Source organism: Lolium rigidum, chromosome 6 (assembly GCF_022539505.1).
Source record: "Lolium rigidum isolate FL_2022 chromosome 6, APGP_CSIRO_Lrig_0.1, whole genome shotgun sequence".
Classification (NCBI taxonomy): Eukaryota; Viridiplantae; Streptophyta; class Magnoliopsida; order Poales; family Poaceae; genus Lolium; species Lolium rigidum.
Genome location: NC_061513.1, coordinates 31,226,383 through 31,240,141, shown reverse-complemented (window position 1 = coordinate 31,240,141; position 13,759 = coordinate 31,226,383). Strand labels below are relative to the sequence as shown.

Below are 13,759 nucleotides of genomic sequence, written 5' to 3'. Positions count from 1 at the left end.
GATTTCTAGTTTATCAGGTTTGGTACTTGGAGCTACGTACTTTGCTACGTGAGCTGTAGGTGTGGCTAATTAGGTATGAGGAACGTTCGGTTTTGATGAAGAGGGGAGTTTGGGAGGCGGTATCTTCTCTTTCTTAATAGGTAGCCCCATTTTGCTGGCCTCACAGCGAGCCACGTCACCTGATTAACTTTCACCTTCCCTATTTGGTTTCCAGCCGTATAAAAGAAGTTGAAGCCACCAAAGCTAGACCGACCGACGGACACGTCTGAAGCCACCAATCGCCCTTTCTCACCAGACCGACGCGCATTGACCAGATGGGCCGACCGATGGCATGGGCCCATGACCCCGGTCGACCTAGGTACAGTAGTGGAAAAAAAACACGGCCGGTCGATTCTGTTCGTCTTCCTCGCATCTCTCCCCCACCATGACTCTGCCTCCGTTTTCTTCATCAATCGCCACCGCTGGCAAGTCGCAACGGCTTTGCTCTCATGGCAATCTCCTCTCATTCAACACAATAAATCCGTCCTTCAAGGCAATAGAAACTGCTCCGAAAATTTCATCCGTCGCCGTCTTAAAGGCACGCGATGGTGTTGTCCATCCCCACAACAATCCGGCCAAACTACGCCGCTACACCCAACACGGGCAGCTGCTCGAACGCCGGCAGCTACCCCTCTCCATTCTTCTTCCTCCTGCCTTCCCCTGCCTTCCCCTCTCCATTCTTCTTCCTCCTTCCTTTTGTAGAATCCCTATTGGAACTGTCGATGAGCTTCCATTCCACTGGTATTTCTGATTTAGCAGATTTGCGCTCGATGGAAAGGATTCGCTGGCCTGTATCATCCACTGTCCGGGCAGTACGGGCGCGCTGGACTGAACTAATCTCGAGCTCTTACCAGTGTCGGCGATCCAGCCTGCTCTCTAGATCGGGTCAGTAAAGATTTCTCCCAAACTCCTGTCGCCATGTACTGAGTTTCCTATTTGATTATTTCTGTCCTATCTTCGTTTAGTAAAAGATGATTTTCTATGATTTTGTATACTACAGTTTGGTTCGATCTCTGAATCATAAGTAGACATGAAGAAGGAAGTAGGAAACAGATAGAACAGAAAACTAACATGCGGGCTTCCAGGCTTTGTCAGCCATCGCTGCGTAACTCGCTATGGCAAATTTACACTGAAAAATTGAGTCATTATCTCATAAAAAAAATCTATTATACATAAAGAGTTAGGACACAAGATGAAGCCTCCGAACCAGGGCTCTCTAAGTTTATAACTGAAAGAGCTTGCAGCTGGTATTGACATTGAGCATATAAGCGAAGAGACTTCATAGTTCACTTTGGCACTTAGCGGGGATACCTACTGTTTTATCTTGGTTTCTTCCTCTTCAGTACAAGCGTCTCCGTGCTCTTTCTGCTGTGCTGTACATTTTCAGATTTCCAAAGTAGTTCATCACTTCTTAGGCCCGTGACGGTCTAATCTTTGTTTTGTGAACAAACGTCTGCAACAATGCTTTTCATTTGTACAATTATGGCACAGGCTTACTCCTGTTATGGATGCAGATATGCTGTGGCAGTTGATCCCGTTCTTGGCGTTTGTTTGGTTAAATTAAGCAGTGCCGGAGCCACGTTAAGTCTCTGTAGTCAATTGACTACACAGGTTTTGAGAAAAACCTTAAAAACACACACACACACAAATTGATGTATAAATTCAGGAAATAATACAAAATTTAGAGATTTAATATACTTGATATCACAGTTTTATTGCTCTGTCTCCTCCACTGAAATTAAGTGCATGAACATATGAGTATATTTTAGTATGTGCAGTACTAAATCTAAGCCTGTCGAGTTCCAAAAAGGTTTCCCTTATTTAATTGGCCGTGCAATCTTTTATTTCTCTTTTTTATATTTTTAATGTCGTGGATATTCCAAGCATTCTTTTTTGCTTTCCTTTATCTGACAATTCAATGAATTAAACTCGAGAATTCAATTGTCGATATGCACACGCAGACATGTTCTGTTTGTCCATTAATCTATGATCTTCTTTCTCTTATTTGCTTCGTGCATTAGCAGATCATGAAGCGGTTATCAATAGACTCACTGCTTTCTTTCTTATCCAGAAGGAATTTTATCCAAGAAGGTCAGGCAATGCTTTGAACTTCAATTATTTGTTTCTTGAGTCCACATCTTCCAATCACTTTATGTGGTTACAGTTTAAGATTATTTTGGTATCAAGCAGTTGACAGGCACTATTCTTGGCAAGCTAGCTAGTGAGTGTTTTTAAAAAGAAGATGGTGAACTCTTGCTGCCTCTATTTTCTTCTCACGTTTTCTCTTTTGCCATCTATATGATTTGACACTATCCTACCTGTTATCATATTATGTGGATTAAACTATGATAGGGATTAACTCTATATTGATTATAACTGCTACAAAATTCTGACATTGTTACTTTTCCATTAGTCCCAGTATAGGTTAATTATTTGTTGCTGCCTACTGATTATAAATTTAATATGCCTTTGTGTTCTTTTACAGCTAGCAAGAACATCAATATTGATGAACATCTTTTTTTCGAGAGCATGCAAAACGCGTGCCATATTTTATAGAATGAAGCAAAATGATATCTGTTCAAGTGTCTATTTGTCGCGTTGACTCAAGTAGGACAATGGTTCTGCAAGTTTTAGTATTGTCTGTTTGTACTCATACTCTCCTATCATATTATCATATATGAAATTCGTTGCTGAATGAACAAGGTAACCAGGTGAATAATTTTCTCTAATTATCTACTGGAAACCTTGGCGTTGATTTTACTTCTGTAAATATTTGTTGAGTGTATAATTATATGTTCCCGCAGCAACGCGCGGGGTGTTATCTAGTTTATAGATGTAGCGTGATTTAGTTTGCTTGATGACGACGTGATCGATTGGCCATCATCTGTCGAGTTAACCAATTAGGTTGAAGAAGAAAATCTGTCATCAGCTTGATCGATTTGGTTGGTAGAGCTAGGCAGCTAGCATGTTTTTGACAGGTACTCCGTAGCTACTTGGGCGATGATGTACGTGAGAGGCGCGACAATGAGCAGTGTGTGTGACTTCTTTTTTCGGCCAAACAGTGTTGCTTGTCAAGTTAACCGTCCGTCCAAATCCTCATCGTATTGTCCATGCAAACTGCACGCATACAATGGTACACGTTGTCAGTAAGTGGCATCCCGTCTCTCCCTTAGTTTGCGTCTACGTGAAATGTCTGTACCAACAATTGCATGTGCACTTGTAAAAAAACAAAATTGCATGTGCAAATGAACACATTCAAACGTGCAAGTCATATAATAGGAAATGAAAATGCATGTGCCGATATGCCAGCTGAACCGTAAAATTATGTGCAATTCAGCCGGAAAGGGGACTATGTGGTATTGCAAATATTCCGAATTATGGAGGCAAATTGTTGATGGTCGTGTCAGTATTGGCATTCCATACCAGTTTTCTTCATGTGTTGTCTGGATGTTCAAGTAACTAGAAACATGTAATTAAGTATACGAGACGCTGCATATGGAGGGAAAAATAGATGATGAGAAATCAAAAGGGTCCGCACTGATGGTATGGACAAACATATGCAGACCTAAGAATCAAGGAGGATTTGGTGTTCTAAATCTTGAAGTATAGACTAATGCACTCTTACTGAAGAATCTGCAAAAAAAATTAGGCATGACATTCTATGGGTAAATCTAGTATGGAGCTCTTATCATGCAAACGAAAAGTTGCCTGGCCAACATAATGAACAATCCTAATGGTGGAAAGCTCATCGAAAGTTGGTAGACACTTACAAGTCAATCGTCAAATGGTATTTGGGAGATGAAAATTCTGCTTTTATTCTGGATTGACATTTAGCAAGAGAGGTGTCTTCATACAAAAACGCCATGTCTAGTAGCTTCTATCAAGAAAAAAAATACTATCATTAAGAAGTTCACAGAGAGTTCCTTGAAGATCTATTTCACGTGCCATTATTTGCAAGAGCTTAAGGAGAATTCCCGCAACTTGAAGATTGATTACTGCACAATTGTTGTTCAAAGGACATAACAAGGAAACCAAGACAAGTGAAATTATTTCTGGGGAAATTCATCTCAGCCCTATGATTTTCCATCATCATGCAATTCCACATTTCTCATGGATTTGGAAATCATCATGCCAGTCCAAACAAAAATTCTTCTTCTAGCTATTATTACCTGATAGATTAAACACAATGAATTTATTAGCCAGATAAAATTTTAAGTGCAGTCATACAACTGTGTAGTCAAGCAATGTTCTCATGAAGAAATTCGTATCACTTATTCTGGAATTGCCTCTTTGCTAATCAATGCTGGTATTTTGTCTGCCCTTAGAGAAAAAGTTATCAGTTAATTAAGCTTTATTTGATATTGAAAATAAACTTAGTATCAATGCCATTTCATATGGAGAAAATGATTCTGGCAGCATGGAGTATTTGGATAGTGAGGAACAATAAAATTTTCAAAATATTGTAGGAACAAACATAGATATACCTTCTTTCAATCTTGTAACATGATATTTACCTGGATTTATTCCAGGATTTAACCGGCGCTATGCTTTCAGTGGTAGGTGACGTGCCCGTCAACAGCGAGACGCCAGTGGTGACTTCGTCAACCTCAAGATATGCCAGCTCAGTCTCTCGGAGGTGCTCATAGGGGTAGGGTGTGCGTGCGTGCGTTTATAGGGGTGTTTGTACGTGCGTGTTTGTGAGCGTCTGCGTTGTACTGTGTTCTCAAAAAAAATCTTGTACAATGTTGCTGTAAATATCATGCAAATATTTTTTTTGCGATATGTATAAGCATTTCCCACTGTTTAATCAAAAAAAAATCCTTTTGAAATATCCTCAAAAATCATCTTTAGGTACACAATTTATCATTCTTTAGAGGAACCACTGAGAGAGTATCATGCTTACACCATTTGCACCCTGTTTTGAAATCAATAAAGTAAGTTGAAGAATTTTTTTAAATTCAATTTCCGCATGGAGTCCTTCATGTGTAATGGGTGCAATTACAATATGACATTTAAAAGCTCCTTCAGAAGATGGACTATCATGTATGGACATTCAGGCCTTTCAAGTCAACTAGCCTGTCGTGGCCATATACCATGGCATCTGTCATTATAATGAGACCAAGATTATCACAGAAGTCGATGCCAATCCTAACAATGTTGGTTGATAGAGTTTTCAAATTTTCTGTATAAAAATACTTTTCAATTTGTAGATGCCAGAATAGTGTACTTTTGTGAACCAGGCACATAAGCAAACGGTAAAACATGGCACCACTCCAAATACAGAAAAGTAGACCATATTTTAGTGGAAGTTCCCAAATTTTATATTTTACCAAGATTTCTATATACTTCCTCATAAATAAATGACTTTATGAAAAAATTCAAAAATAATTGAAATTTGAACTAGAGGTGTGTGATAGTTTGGTTTTGAAAATACCCAAAAATAACTTTCAAAGTATATGTACTCGCTATCACATATGCTGATATATTTTTTATATTTTTTTGTCAAACTTCATGAAGTTTGACTTTGACCAAACTTAGGATGGAGAGGGTAATTAGACAGAGGGGGTGTATTTGTGACATTGTTCATTATAATGGGCATAGCATGGAAGTGCATCTTTACATTCCTAACAATGTTGCGAAATTCAGTTTTAAATTTTCTATATGAAAAGAACATTTTTCTCTATGTGCTGAAATGATGTTTTTTTGTGTGCGTCGTGTATAGACAAATACGGTGCAAAATAGCTCCAGTCCAATTTTCAAAAAAAATATACTGTATTTGAGTGAAAAATTGCACAACGATATCAGAGCTTCGGCGTTTGTTTTTTCGCCCAGTTCATGCGCATGTGATGCGCAAGATATAGTTATTGGATAAATCTTCTGGTTTTATTTTTGCCTTTTTGATCATCTGATTTTCTTGGCTTAAGTTGTATCTGATTTGGATTGATGAATGAGTTGGTCAGATCCAGATCAGACCCCTTTCCGAGGATATGTGGATCATATCAACGTCCTGAAGATAAATGCATGTTTTGATTAGTTTCTCCAGATCAGATCTAGTTTTTGAGGACACGTGGATCATATATCGACATCCAGATTATATCAGACCCAGTTGCTTTATGTCCATCGAAGTAGAAGAAGCTCATCTTGTCATTGTGCCAACTAAAAAGTAGCTTCAATATTTTGGTTTCCCTAATCTATCCCTGCAAATTATTTGTTTTTCTTGAAGTTTCCTATCATAACAACTTGGGGAAGGTTTGTACCCATGCTATCTTGGTATCTTTGAAGAGCTTCGAACTCGATCAATGGAGGATGCATCGGTGGTCACCTCTAAATGTCTCATGTTCTCTTGGACATTGAGAAACACTATGAAGGGTATCTTCACAATAAATATTGCAAGAACGGCACAATCTGCTAGTGGTGATATGTTTTTTCGTACTTCTCCATTCCAATGAATAACACTGCCAGAATGTATGGCATATTTTGGCTATTTTGGACGGTGCATCGTAAAATTGTCTGCAAAAGTTTTTTGTCCGACATATGTATAGTTCTTTTGTGGCGAGAAGGGAAGGAGGCACTCAATTTTGGGTTGTGGAAGATTGTATTGCGGCGCCGCATTGCATGGAAGAAGAAAAGGTTATCATCCATGAAAAATAGGTTTGAAATACCTAGGGTTTTCCTACATATTTCATGTTCTTGGTTCATGTTATTGCTAATCAGGTACTGTAGCATCGAAGACAACCCCTTTGCCACATAAAGGAAAACGTATGGTCACATATAGCAGATCACCCTAGCGCACCGTAGTCCCCTAGTGGGAGATTTTTTTCTTTCAAATTCACAATTTTGACACAAGCCATAATCCACTTTATCCATTGTTCTGCAGCCAATTTTTCTCATGGCCCTCCTCAAGATAGTCCTAATCAACTTTACGGTAAGCTTCCATGAGATCAATTTTATATGAGCCATTCAGTAAGGCATGGATACACTCGAAGCGATTATTGCATTATATGTTATCATACACCCTAGTAAGAACACACTTTATGTTTCTGATTAATATCATATATGAGCAATCTCATCCTATTTACCAAGTATTTCAAGACAATTCAATATATCACATTGCATATCGTTATCATCCTAAAATCCTTCATGGCCAGAAGAATATATGATATATCACTTTGTGTTCTAACCAATTATTGAACCAATAGAAACATGAAAAAATGTAATTAACCACAAAACTAGCAATGTCAATTCTTCACGGACATACTAGTGGAGTAGTGGTAGACACCTAAGACACTCTAGATTTTTCAGGCATAAATGTTTTTGTTAAACCATGCGTTTTAGCACTCACCATCAAGATATTTGAGATTACAACGACAAGTAGAGACATACATATTAATTATAAGACATCAAGGCATCAAAAAGATATTCCATTTAGCTATATGTTATTTCTTTCAAATTTAGGGAGATTCAATGGAATGAGTGTTTTTAAATGGATAAGAAAAAAATGTTAAAACTGTCTAATAAACAATGTTGCATTCTTGACATCATTAGTATATCGTTCATTTGTTACATGTTGTATAAGTGTATACTAGTTTGAATTGTATATGTAATGAGTGAGTTATAAACAAGTATAAAAGTTTAGTATAAATAAATGATAATCATTTATTTTAATTCTTATGGTGGCACATCCAATGTATGTAATTGTATTTTTTGCAAATTTTATTTGTTAAATGAACTCTAAGAAATATTGATGTTATTCGATGTTTACTCTTTTTTGAAATATATTTGTATATATTTGTTGTTTAATACATAACAAGGCCCATGTCTTGTGCTTCTAGCTTGTGAATTTGTCTAAGCCTGCCTAGATTACGGTCAGACCAGGTCTCAATTTGCGCTCTTTTTTAGTACATAACAAGGCCCATGTCTTGTCCTTCTAGCTTGTGAAACAAAGTTCATGCAAACACTAGTAAATATCGATGATCATTCATCATCACCATCTTCTCTTGCACCTCCATCTTGTTCTTCATCTTTATTTTGAACTTCGGCTGTGTGTGTATTAGTAGAATGAATCGGAAGGTATGAAGCCATTATTGCTAGTACGCACGGATGGCAATGGCGAAACCTTTGACATGAATCTAGCCGGAGGAGTTCCCATGGCACCCATTCCTACATTCCCTCCCATGCCTTCCATTTCTCCCATAGAAATCATCCCTCCCATGGAACTCATTTCACCCATGGAACTCATTCCTCCCATGCTTCCATAGCCTCTCATGCCTCCGATGGTACTCATTCCTCCCATGCCTACATAGCATCTCATCCCACCCATCGAACTCATTCCTCCCATGCCTCCATATAATACAATGCCTCTCATGGTATTCATCCTTTTCTACGTCAAGAATTGATCACGCATGAGGTTGATGTACTACTTTTGCCTCTCATCAAGGTTGGATGTGTCCATCAAAAAGAAATTCTTCTCTTGCTCAATGAGGCATTGATTCTCCTCAGCTGCGACCCTCTACTCCTCTAGTGCCAACTTTCTCTCGTCGGCGGCCGCCCTTCTCTCCTCGGCCGCCACCCTCCTCCTTTCGGCCTCAGCATCTTTCTCTCTACTCAACTTCCTCTCATCTGCTGCATCTTTTCTTGCTTGCACCATAGCTGCCATAGTTAGTGGAAATAGAACAAATAACGAAGATGAGAGCTGCGGTTAGTGCATATACGACTTACTGTATCTTTCTCATTGGTACCACTTGGGTTTATTTTGTCAACCTGTACGAACACCCTGACCACTTTGAACAATCGGTGTTGACAACTGCCCATCGCGACCGAAGAGACCTGTTCTTGTGCTCATATTCCCTAGTGCAATTTCTAGTGTACAACTCTGCAATGCTTGCCCAGTATGTATCTTTTGTTTGATCAGTGCCGGTAGCCGAATACATACCCACCTTGCACCACGTTTTGCAAAGCAAAACGTCTTCTTCGGTAGTATAGTTGGCCGACCGTCCCCCTCCAGCGCATCGACCAAACTCTCACCATCCGCATCCACTCCAATGTAGCACTATCAAGATGTTGAGATGAATATTCTTGCGAATAATTGGACCCGACATTCATATGTGACATGAATGTTTCATCATTAACACCACATAAAAAATTCTATCAAATTATATTCATCTACACAATTAATATTCATCTAAACATGTATGGAGCAAATTGCAAGTCATACCTTGCCGTCATATCATCACCCATGTTAGGTGCGACTGATTCCGATGCATATGGCTCTGGTGACGGTTGTGTTTGTTTGACACGAGAAAAACGTATGACGCGACTCCCGCGAGTAGGGCGGAAGGGCGTGGTTTCTCTCATGCGCACCGGGGATCGGTAAAAGAAAAAGAGATGCGGGCGTGCCAGTGTATAAGGATACACAAAGAAGCAAAAGAGATGCGGGAACAGTATTTCATTAATCTTTGAGATAACAAATACAATTCCCATATGTGTGCGCTCCGTGGCCTACTTGCGCGGCCAGCCTGACTAGGGCGATTGCGGTCTCCGATTCCCGGGGCCTCGGAAGGCTCCCGGTTAATTACTCCCGTGGGTTATGCCGCGAGACACCTCCGATTAAGCCGTGTGGTCGTCTTCGTCGTCTTCGCTTCACGTCCTGCATGCATGATGGTGGTGAAGGTGTGTGTGGGCAGCGGCAGAGCCCGTGTCCTCGTCGGTACACGCGCCGCTATAAACGTGGCCTGTGCTGCGGCCTCGCTCGCCCTCGCCGTCGCGCCTCGTCGGTCTTGAGCGGCGATGATGAGTGTTGTTGAAGTAGCATGATGCAGTCCGTTTAGCTAGGACTTCTTGACGACTTAGCGGCATCGTCGGGGTGTGCAAGGGGTATGCCTCGCGGGAGTAAATTATCGGGAGACCGGCGTCGGTGTAAAACCAACACACGCTCATGTCGGCATGGCCGGTGTGGTCGGCGCCGTAACTGGGCCCGACGCCGAGTACACGGCAGTCGACGCAGCTTGGGCGCCGTCTCACCAGGTCATGGTAGAGTGGTATCTGGGCGTCGTTTCGTCGCCGAGGATGGTCATCGGGACTCCCTGTAATCGGACACATAGCTGGCGCGTACACCGTCTATGTGCATAGATACACCAATGCCTCCTCACGTGCACGTGCATGACTTTGGCTATGCAACCATGCACATACGCCTTGTAGCTGCGTGCTTCTGTTCGCCTCGCGCCATGCGGGTCTAGCTCAGCCTGGCCAGCAACGGACGGAAGTCGACGGTGCGCCGTGGCCTATGCCCCGAGTCCCGAGCTGCCCCTGTACGTCAATCAGAACCTGTCCGCCCCACTGAGCTTGCAGCCGGGCATGACACCTGTACGCCGAGCGTTGTAGACTTGCTCTGTTCACCATTGCCGGGCTGCGCCTGTCCGCCAACCGCCGAGATGTCCGTCGAGTTCTGGATCGCGTCTGTACAGCGAGCTACTTCTGTACGCCGCCGCCGGAAAGACGCCAGTACACCACCTTGAAGGTGCTCGTCGAGCTGAGCCTCGCTCCACCAAAACTGAACCTGTACTCCCATCGAGCCTGCGTGTATCTGCTGGGACGGCCTGTACGTCGCCTGTCGGTTCTGTCTGTCGAACTGAACCTGTACGCCAAGGGCCGCACCTGCATGGTTGACCGCCCGCCATGGCGTGACTCTCCTCGGTCACTGCCTTCGGCCTCCGATGAGTCGCGGCTTTGGCGGCACTGTACGGAGCTCCTGAACGCCATCACAGTAACCGTCGTTGCGCGAGCTCTGGCGGAGTCCGCAGCGACGGGCTGCACGCCTCCAGCGCCTCAGCGTCGTTGACTTGGCCTGGCTCATGGTGCAGAAGATGGCAATGGGCTGCGCGCCGGCAGCTCCGGCACCAGCACTTCGTCACCGTCCGCGACCGTGCCGGCGTGTGCTGGAGAGGGAAATAGAGAGGGATTGGCCATGTTAGTCGTGATTCTCACCGTTGAGAAAGCTCATCTTCGCTTCCATGGCTGCTCCTCCTTCTTGAACCTGTACGTCTTGTGCTGGATGGATGGATTGCCGTGCGCGAGAGCTGGCTATGGCTGAGTGCTGGATGCGATCTCCTTTGCCGACTCTTCCCTGCGCCTTCCCTGTATTTTTCTTCCTTCCCCTCTTGGAGAGAGGTGTCTTGCCTTTTATAGAGGAAGCCAGCGACCAGGATAAGGCTGCGGCCGTCATCTGCGGAACGACTTGCTCGATCCATCTTCTTTCGTTTGCTGCAAGTCTAATCTCGTTTAAAATTTTATCTCTTCCTTGCTTCTAGAACTTCTATGTCCTACAGCTTGAAAAAGTACTGCGTCATACGCGTGTATCTCGGCCAATCGATTCGGCGCGCGTACGAGCCATGCTAAACCAGACTCGTGTACGTGCCAAATACTACCCGTCAGAGGTGTACATGTAACGTAGCCCGATGGATCCCATGTTCGACCCATGGTGAGCTAGCTCTAAATTAAATTAACCATCTGCCAATTAACTGACACGGGACTCTTCTCCAATTAAAACTGTCACGTCTGCATGTGGGTCGTATGGAAGTCCGCGGATTGCCTCCTGGATCAGCTCATATAATTTTGCATATCGATTGGGCTAACATTGGACGGCATTGCCATTTCAGCCTGTTCCTGTAAAACATAGACAAAAACACATCGAACAAATGCCCCCTCGCCGAGTAAAGTTCGAGCGCGAAGCAAATCGAGCTTAACTCGGCGAACGATTTTTTTTATCCAATTTGGCGCATCAACCATGTGCAGCCCAGAAACACCAGTTATGATTGTTGTGACAATCTTTCCGACTTGGGGTGAGATCTCGAGGATGGCCACCGCTGAAGTAGAGTAGTGCGGGTATGTTCCTCTGCAAAGGAAGCTGATTGGGACCATGGGCGGCGCCAGCCAACCAGATACATTTTCTTCATCTTCACTTCGTGGCGAAATACCCTGCCATTTTCTGAAGCAACTTCTATCAATCTAGTCGCGACCGCCCAGCCACGCGGTGCCAGCCGACTAGGTTGAAGGGTTTCACAGCTTCACGCTAACCGCACTGGCGCGCTACACTGCTCCCGTATCTTGATGTGTTGATGTAGCCGAGACACCGGAAAACCATCGGTGTGAACATCGTTGTGTGGAGGCACCACCTGCAAGGTAAAGAGACGTCCTGCAGCGCTGGCGATGTCGTAGACGAGGTGCCTCGGTGATGTAGACGGACCAGAGATGGAAATGCCTCTGGTGTTGTTGATGTAGGTTGGTGTAGAGACCTAGAACCGAGACTCGTTGCTGTTTTTCCTGCAAAATCTTTGGTGTACCTTCTTGGTTTAAGGCACCAAGCAGCCGAGAGCGAGAAAATACGCAAAAGGCAAATTGCAAGGGAAAAAAATGTCTTTGGGGTTGTGTTTTTTTTTTAAATGTTGGCTTTCCCTTTATACACTAGCTATATGTGTGATATCCGAGAAGGCCGCCGAAAGACTTGTCATTGGGAACCGTCGAAAGACCGTGACAGTTACAACATGTCCTTACATGTACGTGTGTGGAGACGCCGTCTTCGGAGATGCTTCCGAGAGGTAGTAGAATGTCATACCCTAGCCCATCATGATACCGAGGAGTCCCACAGCCGGACCATGCCCCCTGCATGATGCCCCACAAACCCAGAGACTTGGGCGTGGTAGGTTGAGGCTGAATGGTTTTAGGACGATGGCTTGTGGATTTCCATGCCTTGTTGAGGGGTGGTGAACGGCTACCTTCCGCCTTCTTTCCAGTGGTCCCTTTGATGCTTCGGGCTATTGGATTTCTTCATATTTGGATATTTGCCCTCTTGTGAGGACGCTTTGTATAGTTCATTTGAACAACCATGGACTTCATGAGACTTCTTGTACTTCTTTGTGATTTTCTTGGATTGCTTGAACTTCTTTCGGATTCTTCGTTGCTTGGAATTCTTCGAGGTTCTCTTTGCTTGATGGGGGGGCCACCTTGAGAACTTGGAAGGCAACCACTCACCTTGGTGGACTAAGGAACCCTCTGGCACTTTATCTGGAGCTTATGGTGGCACACCCCAGGGTTGTCACGCGGCTTCGCACCCAGTCCAACTTGCGTTGGGTTGGGCGGCCGTTCAATGATGTTTTTCCTAGGGGCTTCCCTGGGGCGTGAGCCTCTGTGAGCGAGTGGCTCGCCGGGAAGCATAGGGGCGCGGAGCCTCGGTACGATGAAGTGCCCAAGTAATCTTCTCCACTGCCTCCGGAAGCATACACTTGGTACGTGTCGTGATTTGCGGGTGTGTTGGTTGCTTTGTTTGCAACACTTTGTGCCGCCCTCCGACGAGTCCTAAGGCAGCCCAATCTTCCATCACCAGCCTGTTATGTTGAGGGAAAGCCTTTTTTTTGAAAATGGGGAAATGAATATCCACGCTATGCATATTTGAATGCACCATGGATCCGAGCCGACTGAAAAGTTCCCCATTACAAGAAACGCCAAAGAAAAGAGAAAAAAAAAGGCAACGGAAGCGGCAAATTTCAACAAAAATACTTTTTAAGGAACCTTCCGTTGATTGGAGGCATAGGCCGGGATCCTTGAGAATCGACCAGCTGGTATGCACCCCCGTCGTAGACTTGCTCTATGGCGTAGGGTCCTTCCCACTTTGGCTCGAACTTGCCCTCGTCTTGTGTGTGACGACGATAGGGCGCCTTAGCACAAG

At 43.7% G+C, this 13,759-nt stretch overlaps 1 long non-coding RNA gene across 1 annotated transcript; it reads left to right on the top strand.

Moving 5' to 3' along the window:
* The first annotated feature begins 824 nt into the window (after positions 1-824).
* Positions 825-2,616, top strand: LOC124659048. Its single transcript, XR_006989428.1, has 4 exons — positions 825-924; positions 1,554-1,619; positions 2,064-2,130; positions 2,525-2,616. It is a non-coding gene; the product is annotated as an uncharacterized LOC124659048 (long non-coding RNA).
* Positions 2,617-13,759: the final 11,143 nt, after the last annotated feature.